Source organism: Cervus elaphus, chromosome X, assembly GCF_910594005.1.
Source record: "Cervus elaphus chromosome X, mCerEla1.1, whole genome shotgun sequence".
Taxonomy (NCBI): domain Eukaryota; kingdom Metazoa; phylum Chordata; class Mammalia; order Artiodactyla; family Cervidae; genus Cervus; species Cervus elaphus.
The window spans coordinates 28475333-28488028 of NC_057848.1; the positions used below are offsets into that span (position 1 = coordinate 28475333).

The following is a 12696-nucleotide window of genomic DNA, read 5'->3' on the forward strand; positions in this document are numbered from 1 at the left end:
ATACATAGAAGTATTCATCTGTGGTTATTTTGATGAATATATTATGAAAACGTGTTTAGTACACCACTCTTGGGATAATATGTCCATTTTGAGGTTGTATTAGGGTTTTATATGAATGTATATGTCAGTCAGTTCAGTTCAGTCCTTCAGTCATGTCTGACTCTGCGACCCCATGGACTGTAACATGCCAGGCCTCCTTGTCCATCACCAACTCCCCGAGTCTACTCAAACTTAGGTTCATCAAGTGGGAGATGCCATTCAACCATCTAATCCTCTGTCATCCCCTTCTCCTCCCACCTTCAATCTTTTCCAGCATTAGGAACTTTCCAATGAGTCAGTTCTTCACATCAGGTGGTGAAAGTATTGGAGTTTCAGCTTCAACATCACTCCTTAGGAATATTCAGGCTAATTACCTTTAGGATTGACTGGTTTGATCTCCTTTCAATCCAAGCACTCTCAACAGTTTATGTGGGTATGAATAAAAATTTATTGTGCTTATGCGCCCCTCAAGTGGAGAAATATAAGAATGCTTAAGAATGGAATTTATAAAATCCAGGTGAATTCTGCAGATCTCACCTGCCATCTTCATCTCTCTGACTCCACGGTGATGTGTCACATGGCAGGGGTAGTGTGTCTCCTCCAAAACTGCATTCCCAGACACACTATTCAGGCTTTAATTCTGCTCTCTCTCACCTTTCACCATTATCTAGTTTTTAATATCTTGCCTAAAACCCTTCCCTGATAATTAGGCTGTATTTACATGTCTGTGGAAATGAGGATCATTCCACTTCCCTCCTACATTGTGATCTTAAAGCACCTTGAGACCATTTAAATCGGGGGCACCTACCAGATATCTTCCATCCCACGTCCCTTTCTCAGTGTTCTTGTAGCTCTCCTCAGTGTTCTAGTTTTGAGTCTGAAACCCATGTCTTCAGGTTGGGAGAATGCACTAAATACACTTGCCCTTGCTCCACTTGGAGCTGTCTTTTGCAGGCTCATATGGGGCATTTTAGATGCCTCTTTTATCCCATCAAACCATCTAAATTTCTACCCATCCTCCTCTAGAGGTGTCAGGAGGGGGCTTTGTGATGTCAAGGATCACCCAGTGCCACCACTGACTGGGGAAGTCACTTGCTGACCTCATAAATCATAAGGGTGTGGCCCCTGGAGAGGTGGATACATAGGAGTGCTCAGGGGCTCTGGAGCAGACCACGGAGAGTCTTCAAAATGACTAAAGACCGCTGAAGACAGGGGTTTCAGACTGCCAACTGTAAAACTCACGAGAGCTACCTGAACACTGAGAAAAGGAGGTGGGATGGAAGTTTTCTGGTAGGTGGTCCAGAATTACATGGTCATCAAGGTGCATTAAGACCACCTTATAGGTGGAAAGTGGAATGATCCTCATTTCCAGACACTGAAATACAGCCTAATTATCAAGGAAGGATTTAAAGCAAGATATTAGAGACTAGATGATGGGGAAAGGTGAGAGAGAACAGCCTGAATACTGTGCCTGTGCTACTAGGCCTTTAGGAGACACACTACCACTGCAATGTGACAGGTCACTGTTGAGTTAAAGAGATGAAAATTGCAGGTGAGTTTAGCGTGCTCATAAGGGACACTTAAAATGCCTCTTTTATCCCAGCAAACCATCTGAATTTCTCCCCATCCTCCCCGAGAGGTGTCAGGATGGGCCTTTGTGATGTCAAGGCTCACCCAGTGTCACCATTGGCTGGGGGAGTCACTTGCTAACCTCATAATGTATAAGGGTGTGGCCCCCTGGGGAGGGATATATATAGGGGTGCTCAGGGGTGCCCTCAAATTCCCCCACCCCAAATCTCTCACCCCCTCACCAGTTGTGACAGTCTATATTGAGGCTCTGACCCAAGCCCAACTCACAGCCAGGCCCAAGAGGCTGACCCTCCTCTCCCAGGACAGACAGGTGAGCCCCTGGCTCAGCGCCTGCAGCTTCCAGCTCCTGCAGCGTGAGGCGGTGGGCACACAGGGGCATTCCTGGGGTGGGGGTGAAGGTGCAGAGACACGGGCTGGAGCCACCTGCCAGGGGCCAGTCCTCTGCCCGCCGCCGCCTGTGGACATCCTTGGAAGCGGGGTGGGGAGAAGGAAATGGGTGGGAAGGAGACTCCATACAGCTCTGGGCCCTGAGACTGAACTTCCAGTAGCAAGTTGGACTGTGTACCTGCGTCAGGGGGCTGACCATGAGCAATGTAAGGCTATGGCTTGACTGGAGCTGGCCAGGCTCTTTCCTGATCAGATCACTGAGCCAGGACACAGCAGGGTCAACAGAGGCCATTCAAGGATGGGACCCACGGGAGGGGAGCGAGGGAGGTGTAAAGGGCCTGAACCAGGAATGGGGACACCTGCATTTGAGTCTACCTCTGCTGGGAACTGTCCCCTGACTCCCTTCCCCTGCCCAGGGGCTCAGGGCCACCAGCTCTAAGTGAGGACACTTAGAGGCCATCCAGAGGCCACGGGGTCTGCAGAGGTGAGAGCTGACCGATGAGAGGAGGGCCCTGGGCTCCTGTCAGGGGGAGGCCTAACCGGGACACAGGCCGAGCAGTGCAGGAAGGTGCCCTCTGGGCAGTGACAGCCCTCCTCGCAGCTGGCAGAGAAGCAGCCCACCTTCCTGGTGAAGTGGGCATAGAAGGGGCACCCCTCACCAGCCTGGCACTTGTGGTACAGACCCCCGGCCGGGCAGCCTGTCTCTGAAGAGGACCCCTGAATTAGTGCCGGGGCCACACTGCCCTTGTGGCCTGCTGTGCCCACCTCCGCTCACCCCAGTGCTCATCCCCTCCAGTGGCCCCCAGAGTCATGCGGGCCACACCCTCCCTGGGCCGGGCCCTAGGTCACGCCCGCTCCTACAGTCTCCTGTGCCCCCCAAATCCACCTGCTTCATCCTCCATTTGCCCACCACTGGACTGTGTGAGGGGGGCATGTGGCGGATGGGATGGGAGCAGTCAAAAGGCAACCTGCGAGTCAGGGTCAAAGGCCAGGATGGGGATCGGGAGTGAAGTTGGAGTGCCCGGACAGAGCCTGGGCCGGGGTTCACCTCTGCAGACCTGGGTGCAGCAGGTGTGGTTCTGGCGGACAGGCCCTGGGCAGCTGTTCCCCTCTGCCACAGGAGATGCTGTAGTCCTCCCAGGGGCCCCAGGAACCCCACACCCCCAGCCCGGGGCAGGCAGGCACCGACTGGTATTGCAGGATGCCCACCACGCAGGTGCTGGGGACAAGGGCGGGGCTTCAGAAGACAGGGCCCTGCCTGCTTCCCTGGGGGCCCTCCTGCCCGGCTGCCAGCCCACGCCTCCTCGGCGCTCTTGGGTCACCAGTTGTCACACGGCCCTGTCACCACCTCCCTGGGCTCCAGGCCCTCCCAGGAGCTGAGCCCAAACCCTGCAGAGTGGCTCTGGTTCTCAGGGATGCTGAGGGGACAGGAGGGGGTCAGGCACTTCAGACAGCTCAGCCAATTACCAACCCTGCTCAGGGCTCGACCCCACTGTCTCCATCCACGGGAACCAGGGTCCTGGTGGGTGGAGGACACAGAAGCCCCAACGGGCACCAGCCCTAGGACACAGGAGTTGCCCATTCCCATCCCGCATTCCCAGGCTGGCCCCTGTGGGCAGAGTGGAAGGGGCCAGGCGGGAGGGCACTGCTGTGTTTGGGGGGCAGGTTGGGGGAGACATTGACCCATGGCTCCAGGCTGGTACTGGCAGCAGCACTGGGCAGGGGGAACACAAAGGCCATCCTGGGACAGCTGGCCCGGGAGTCACCCACAGCTGGGCTGCTGGCAGCCCATCGAGTCTGGCTGGCACATGACCCCAGGGGGACAGGTCCTCGCAGGAGCGGTGGCAGGGCTGCCCATAGGGGAGAAGACCCTGGCTACCTGCACAGTCTGCAGCAGGAGGGAAGCAGAGTGGGTAGGTTTGGGAGGTGGTCCATCCTGGGGCAGGGGTTCCCAAGAGTTGAGTGACCAGCCCTGCCGCCATGCCCATCACCTGTTAGGACCTTCACTCGCCCAGTTCCATGGGGTGAGTGCCCTAAGGGCTCTCCCTCAAAGGAAGTGGCATGCATGTGTGTATGCAAGGGAGAGGGTCAGATGCAGAGGGTCAAAACTCCTAGCCTTACAAGCCACCACCACCACCCACCATCGCCACAGAAGTCCTCACACATGCACTGAGTAGAATTGCCCTGGCAGGGGGAACTCAGCCTGTGGCCCCCAGGGCAGGGCCGGCCTCCCTCAGAGGTGGGGGCCCAGCTACATGTAGGGGGGCCATCCCTACATGTAGGGATGAGACTGCCCCAGGCACATGTCACAGGGAGACCATGGTCCCCATGGGCTCCAGGATCCATCCACTTGCGGCAGAATACAAAAGCACCTCTTTGCCTTGGGAGGCCTGAGAGGTCCCAGCCCGCTGGGATTGGAGCCACCCAGTGGGGCATCTCACCAGGGCACTTGGGGGGGCTGGCACAGGCCTCCCTCTGATGCTGGGCCCCTGCCTCCCCCGCCTCCCCAGGGCTCGGGGACCCGCCATGCTGTGGCGCCAGACAGCTGCAGGCCCTGGAGCAGGTCCTCGTCTGGGCCCAGCAGGGCTGGGAGCATGCTGTCCACTCCAACCATGGGCACCAGGCGCCAGGCACTGTGGGGGTGAATGGTGAGCCCTGGGGTGCAGCCATCCCATCCCCGGTCCCAGCCCTCGCTGCACCCCCAGACTGCTTCTCCTCACCTTGTTCTGAGCGGGGTACATACCTGGGCAAGGCAGGTCTGTGCAGGTGAGCTGGCCCTTGGAGCAGATGCTGGGTGGGGCAAGCAGGCACATAGAGAGGGCAGCTCACTCGAGCTGTGCCCTCCACATATGCCCCTCCCCATCTGCCTCCCCTTCCCCTCTCCTGCACCTCCACTGTCCTCTGAGGTCTCAGTCCCCCTCCCCACTCTCCAGCACCTCCAGACCCTGCTCCCTGACATACCAAATGCACTCTCAAGCATCTTAAAGACTCGGTCCTATGGGGAAGTGACCACAGGTCGTCTGCAGCTGAAGGAGGCCAGACAGCAGGAGGAAGCACCACATCGCCACCCCCTGCCCTCTCAAAGCACACGTCCAGCTCTCTGAAGTCTCCCAGACCCCCAAAGCTGGCTGCCTCAGTTTCCCCACATTCAGACCAGGGGTTTGGGTACTGCCTCATCTTCTTAGGACTTATGGGAGCCTAGCGCGCAACAGCTGAGACTGGGAGAGCTTGGGTGTGTGAGACACGGAGTGGACTAGCCCTGCCCTCACCCGTGGCATCCTGCCTGCACGCCACACTCCCGGCCCTCACCAGTCGTTGCAGCTGTCGGGCCTGGCCAGCTGGGCCCCTGGATGGTGCTGCTCCCCGGTCAGCAGGTCCAGGCAGCTGCAGTGATCGGGCTGCATGCAGACGGTGCCCTCGGCACTCAGCACCTGGCCTGGGGGGCAGTAACAGCCAGGCTGGCAGCACCAGACGCAGTGCTGGGGGACAAGGAAGGGAGGGCCTGGGTCAGTGGAAAGCGAGGGGCCCAAGGGGACTGCTGCAGGATGAAGTGGGTGCCTGGGAGCCAAGATGAAGTGAAGAAGGAGGCTGTGGGGGCCAGAGCGGGGGAAGTCCGATGCTCCAGTTCATAGCTGTCTTTTCTAAACAGTTTATGTCGAGTCTCCACTGGAGTTTCCCAGGTCTCCTAGGATGGAGGGAGCCAGGGACCAGATAGCTGGTGGGAGCAGTGGGCGTTTGGGAAGGTGCAGGGGTCCCTGGGAGAGGCCGGGACCAGGCACCCTGTCCTGGTCCTCCCGCCTCCGTGTGGAGCCTCCCATCCTCCTTGGACAGGCCCGAGCAGGGCTTCTCAAAGCGCTGTCCCTTCGCCCTAGCTGTTTGCTCCAGCATCTTATGACACGGGACCACTTCCTCGTCACTGCGCAGGCGCCACTCGACCGTGACCCCTCGCCAGAGGCTGGCCTGGATTCCTCTCCATGGTCCTGGACTGGCCCCTGCCCCGGAACAGATGTGCGCCCTCATGCGCGCACAGGGTCAAGGTCTGCACACCAACGCGCCCCACGCGGAGTGTCGGATGATCCACCAAGAGGACTGCCCTTTTCCTGTGTTTTCCTGCCGTTTCTATCATAAAACATGTCAACCGAGAAACATATATGCGGTAAGGAGGACAAGGGCAGCTGGATGAGGCTCACTCCCGCTGCTCTCTAGAACCAGGAGCCAGGCCGGCTGGGTGCTGACCCCTATCCTTCCTCCAACTGCGGACAGCCCCAGGTCAGAGGGGCCACACCCTGCCATCTGGAAACGTGACTGTCAGAGCCCAGACTCACCACCAGGTCATCGCAGGATCGAGGGCAAGGAGGACCACAGGCGCTGTACTTGACCCCTTCAATGGCGGTGCAGTTGGTCACTGCGGGGAAGGGCACCGGGTGGGTATACAGCTGTGCGGGTCACTCCCCCAACCCCCCACCTCCCCGCTGGCCTCCCCAGAATGCCCCCTGAAGTTTTCCCACCTCTCTTCCTTGACCCCCACTGCCATCCCTGGCAGGTACCTTGGCACGGTAGAGCCTGGCAGGCTGCCCCCTGCATCCGAGGCCCTTCATAGTAATCCTCCAGTCCCTGGGGTAGGGGCTGGTCACAGTCTCGGGTCTGGCTCCGGAGACTGCCTCCCCCCACAGCTCCGGCTACAGCTGGACCAGGGTCCCCAAGGGCCCCAGCCTCCAGCTCCTGGGGAATAGAAGAGGAAGCAGTGGCGAGGGGTTGGGCTTGGCTGGGGCAAGGCAGTGGGCATGTCAGGGCTCCATGGGACTCACGGTCACAATCCAGCAGGAGGCAGGGCTCCTCCTCTGCCTCGGGACCTGGGCAAAGAGGGGGTGCCGAGGCCAGCATGGGCAGCAGGGCCACGCTGGACAGTGGCCTGCCAGGGGACCCCGTGCAGAAGCTGTGTCTGTGGCGCTGGGCTGGGCCACAAGAGGCAGAGCCCTCCCTCCGTGGGGTCCAGGGTGACCGCGTGGGCTGACCTACGGTGTGCAGCAGGGAGAGGCAGAGAGGACAGCGGAGGCTGAAGGGGCCCAGAGGGTGCGGGGTGGGCAGACTGCGGTGCAGAGGACAGGCTGACCTTCCCTGCTCCCGCCCCTCCAGAGGGCTTTCATCCCCAGTGCTACCCCCCACCCCTGCACAGATGCACTCTGGCAGGGAGGGGGCGGGTGGTGAAGTCAGGAGACGCCCCCTTCTCACCCTACTCACAGGTCCAGGAGGTGCAGTTAGTGATGAGCCCAGAGACACAAAAGTTGGTGGAGAAGGAGCAGATGGTGTGGGTGCTCTTAGGCTGAATGTGACCCCACAAATTCATGTGTTGGAGCCCTAACGTGTGAGCATGACTGCAGAATTGTGACCGTGTTTGGAGGGGGGGATCTTTGCAGAGGTGATCAAGTTAAAATGGGGCCATTAGGGTCAGGAAGCAACACCCCCCACTTAAAAATTTTAAGAGTCAACAGAGGGATTAACAGATTTTTATTGCAGGGCATGCAAGGGATTGGGTGATTTACAACTTTAAAAAGGGTAACTTGCCCAAAGCTTTCAGCAAAGCCCACTTACAGGAAAGGAGAGGGAAGGGTGTGTGATTAGCTGTTGCAAACTTCTTCCTGTAGATCCTCTGTTCTTGAGGTAAGGTCAGGGTCAGGTAATGGTGTTCCTGTAAACCTCCATGGAAACAAATTATTCCCTATCCTGAAAGGAAAGGCCCCAAGTTTGACTTTCACCTTCCAAGGTCCTGGTTAGGAGGATGGTGTCCCTGTGCAGGCTGGCTATGCTGTCTGGGTGCATTCATACAGCACCCATTCTTGGTCCTCCCACCAGTGCCCAGTCCCAGCTGAGGAGGCAACTCTCAGTTCTCTGTGCCCTCCTCTTACCGAGATCCCCATACCATACCCGGCCATCTTCAATGAGGGAGACAGGTGCCTAGTATGCAGCTGGCCTTCAGTCTCCTCAGTTTAGCCAAATGGGGCCCTGGGTCCCACAGTGACCCACACAAATTGCCACAACCATTAGGTCATGAACGTGGGGATGGGACACATTGGCTATTGCTTTGAAACCTGTCATGTCAGTGAGTGGCTTACGCAAGGACTCTAAGCCTCTGCAAGACACAGCCTGTCCTGAAACTCTGCTGTTCACTACCCAGCCCAAGGCCAGAGACCTTCACTACACTCTGCTGAGAGGCTGACTGTTGGTGGAGTTGGACTTCAAACTTCACTTGTCTTCTTGTCATAAGGGCCGCCATTCCATGTCCATCCTGCTTCTATTACAGTCTTCCGTGATGAGATTATTTAACCTATGACTAAAAGTTGGTAACCTGGACCATCATGGTCTATTTCCACTAGCTCATAAACCATATTCCACTCTGTTTCTATAACTCAGGTATTTTAACACTGTCATGTGATTATAAAATTTTTGTCTTCTGCTAACTGAAGTATTTTACCTAGCATAATGTCCTCAAGGACATATGTATTGCAAACAGGGGAACTATTTATTTATTCATTGTTATTGTTATTCATTCATATTATTCATTCATTCAAGTGCAGTTGACTTGTCATATTTTTAAACATTTTTTTATTGAACTATAGTCACTTTACAATTTTGTTTGCTGTAAGTCAGTCAAACTGAATCAACTTCATCTGTACCTATATCACTTCATTTTTGGATTTCTTTCCCATTTAGGTCACCACAGATCACTGAGTAGAGTCCCTTGTTCTTTCATGTTTTCTTTCAAAATGTATTTATTCTTCATTTTAACCTGAGGGTAAATACTACACAATATTGTGATGATTTCTGCCATATATGAACATTAGTGAGTCATAGGTATCAATGTGTTCCGTCCATCGTCAAGCCCCACCCACATCCCTCCCTACCCTATTCTTCTGGGTTGTTCCAGAGCACTCGCTTTGGATGCCTTGCTTCATGCATATAAAAACCTGAATGATGATTTTCCTGCATGAAATATGTAATATTCTACATTTCACTTAAGAAAATATGGGTGCAGCTTTTTCTATATGAAATAAGAAATCTGTGTTTCATATCTACTTGTACATTTCTTTCATCATATATTGAATCTTGTATGTTTCACATATGGATATATGCACACACTTTTTCCTTCCTGAATATGGAATTCTAGATGTTTCACATATGAAAGTTGAGCCTACATTTTCCTGGTTGAATTGTGAAATTGTATACATCCTATATGAACATCTCAATTAAGTTTTACCGACATGAAGAATGCAATTAAGATATGGGGAAGCAATATGGATTTGGAATTAGTCTATTTCAAAAATGAAATTCTGGCCACCACTGTTTCTTCATGAAATATGGAATTCTCTGTATTTCTCATTTATATCAAGACAATGATTTTCCCCCATGAAATATGGAATTCTTTGTATTTCTCATATATACCTAGACAGTGATTTTCCCCTATGAATTTCTCTATATGTCCTATATCAACATCTAGGCACTAATCCTCCTTCATGGAAGTTGGAATTCTCTATATTTCACATCTGAAGATCAGAATGGGTATTTTCCTATTTTCCTAAGAAATAAGGAAATTTCTGTATTTATGTGAGCCACTGGTACTTCAGCTACTGAAACACCTGTGTTCCCTGTTTCCATTTGTGTCCCTATGCCTGGAGATGACAGATGTTGGGCCAGGTGTTCAAGAATGGTTTGGTTAGGAGGTGCCATGTGGGGGCCAGGCAAGGAGCCAAGAGAAGTGGTGTACTCCTTCCCCAGAGATTGGCTGCATTCCTGACATGGCTCTAGCCTAATGCACAAGTTTTGGGATGGACTCTGCAGCAGCTGATCTCCCCACCCCCACGTCCTTCCAGGGTTTGCAGTTTGGATCCAAGGTGAGCACCTCTGTCCCTGAGGTACCCAGGAATGCTGTCTCACCTGGGTGGACTCCTGAGCACACACAGTTGCCCGCTGCCCCAGAGGCAATTTCAGGCTTGAGAAGGGTTGAAGCATCAGGTTCAGGTTCCTTAATTTGGCTGTTACTGGCCCTGCTGTCCCACTGGCTCGTCAGGCTCGTCTGCTCTGTTGGCCATGCAAATGGCTTCTGAAGACTCAGCCACAACTTTGTCTTGAGCCGTTTGGCAGCTGGGTCACCACTGCCAGAGTGCCCATTATTGCAAGGGGCGTGTTCCTGTGAGGAAAGGCCTTTAGGATCCATTTGATTGGTCCTTGATAGGGTCTGGAGGGCAGGGTATAGAAGTCAGTCCCCTCTCACCAACATATTATGCATGTGTGATGTCACAAGCTCTGGGAACAAGCATGCCTCACATTCCCTGTTCAGAGGCTGTAGGCAAGAAACCAATTCGAGGGGAGTGACTGAGTCTGGATGTGTATGGATGGGAGAATTGGACTATAAAGAAAGCTGAGCACCGAAGAGTTGATGCTTCTGAGCTGTGGTGTTGGAGAAGACACTTGAGAGTCCCTTGGACTGCAAAGCAATCCAATAAGTCCATCCTAAGGGAGATCAGTCCTGGGTGTTCATTGGTAGGACTGATTTTGAAGCTGCAACTCCCAATACTTTGGCCACCGGATGTGAAGAGCTGACTCATTCTAAAAGAACCTGATGCTTGGAAAGATTGAGGGCAGGAGAAGGGGACGACAGAGGAGGAGATGGTTGGATGGCATCACCGACTCAATGGACATGGGTTTGGGTGGACTAACGGAGTTGGTGATGGACAGGGAGGCCTGGCATACTGTGGTTCATGGGGTCGCAAAAAGTTGGACACAACTGAGCGACTGAACTGAACTGAACTGACTGAGGCTGTGGGAACCTGCTGTGCTTTGGTGTCCAGCTCCTTTGCAGCTCTGGGCCAATGCCAGGGCCACATGGAGAGTGAGACCAGAGGAAGGCGAGAGCACCCCGGGACCAATCCGAATATGATTAGCTGTGAGCCTGGGTCTTCAAGGCTCAGGGGCTCTGAACCCGCTGGCATGGTGCAGCCATCTGGGAATGTTCACGGAACAGGTTGTGCACCAGGTGATGAGGCTGCCCTCATCAGGAGGCAGGGAGGTGGTGGAGGAAGGTGAGGCCCTGGAGGAGGGAGAGGTGTCGGGAATTGGGCAAGAGTTCCAGTTGCTGGTGGAAGATATCATTGAGGAGGTTGAATTGGTGGTGGAGGAGAAGCAGGAGAAGGTGTCCTCGCAGGAGTTGGAGGAGAAGTCGGAGGAGCAGGGCCAGGAACATCCAATGACAGGAGCCTCGAGTGACCAGGCCCCACTGGAGGAAATGGAGGCGTTGGCAGCCCTGCAGGTGGAGCTGAACTCCGCGAATAAGAAGGACCCCAAAGCCTATCTTCGGCTCCAGAGAAAGGGCCATGAAAGGAGAAAGCGTCCCTTGAATCAGAGAAGTGCCATCATCCAGGGCATCCCTGGCTTCTGGGCCAAAGCCGTATCCTTACTGCCGCTTCTTAGGGGTCAGCTGCTCAGGAGAAGGAGAAGGAACAGGAGCAGGAGGAAGGGTGGGGGTGGGGGCACCAGCCAGGCGAGGGGGGCCAAGGGAATTGGGAGCTGTGGGTGTTGCAATCTCCAAAGACACAGTGCCAGCAGATCCTGGGGATCTTTATACCTGTATGTGTCTGAGCAATTGACTATGGGAGGCTCCTTTTGGCTCACATCTGAATAGAAGCCATACACTTTGGCTGAAAATGTATGTCATCAGTGACTAGAGACAGTGTGTGAGAGTAGCATTTCCAGAGAGGAGTTATTGAAATTGTGGGTTATCTGGGAAAGCAGCAGAGACACTGGCAGTCCCACAACCCATCCCAGTCAGTCTGAGCCCTTGTGGTTGTGCCTACCCATGCACTGTAATACCCGGAGGTTGTCCACATGCAACGTGGAGCTGGAAAGGGCTGCTGTCCTCATAGGAAATTAGTGCCAGACAACTCCAGACACATCCATGCCACCCCTTGTGGAGACAGGAAGCAGGCCAGAGACCCAGGGCTCTCTTGCTAAACACACATACACACGCATACACACACACATTTTCACTTGGAAAAGGTGTGCCAATGAGACTGCAGATCCTGACGTTTTAAACAATTGAAATGCCACTACCCAGGACACACAGGCCAGGCATAGGTCAGGAGTAGTCAGAAACAGACCCTCCCTTGGTGGATGCAGAGAGGGGACCCAGAGTGCCACAGGGGACCTAGAGCCTTTAGCATTCTGATTGATTATGGGTACTGACTACTGTCATGCAGTTCCTGATCTTATCGGTGATGCCCTTACTGTTCTGATTAGCACAAATTGATACTTGGTCGTTCCCTGCAGCAGTCCTAATCAGAATTGTCATTAGCACCAGGGATGGACTCCTCAGAGAAAAGGGTTGTCTGCTACACAGATCTTCTCCAAAAAGCTGAATGAATTTGGGGATGAGGTTGGGATACCTAAGTGCTCATGCCACTTGTAGCTAGGAGTGTTTGTGTCCAGAAGTAAACTAATTTTTAGAAGGCTGAGATGGAGCTTAGGGCCTTTCTGTTAGAAACAGCACCTCCTTGTGGTAGCGCCTTGATATGCACAGCCCTGGGGCTTGGGCCTTCATCCAGTCTCTGTTGGGGAATGGACTAGGTACTAGTAGAAAATTGAAGTCAGAAAATGCCGGACTACTCTTTAGGCTAGCTTTTGTCACGC

At 54.1% G+C, this 12696-nt stretch overlaps 2 pseudogenes; one reads left to right on the forward strand and one right to left on the reverse strand.

Moving 5' to 3' along the window:
• Nucleotides 1-1846: 1846 nt before the first annotated feature.
• LOC122689439 lies at nucleotides 1847-7949 on the reverse strand (annotated as a pseudogene).
• Nucleotides 7950-11001: 3052 nt separating this feature from the next.
• Nucleotides 11002-12696, forward strand: part of LOC122689440 — a 44565-nt pseudogene continuing 42870 nt past the window's right edge.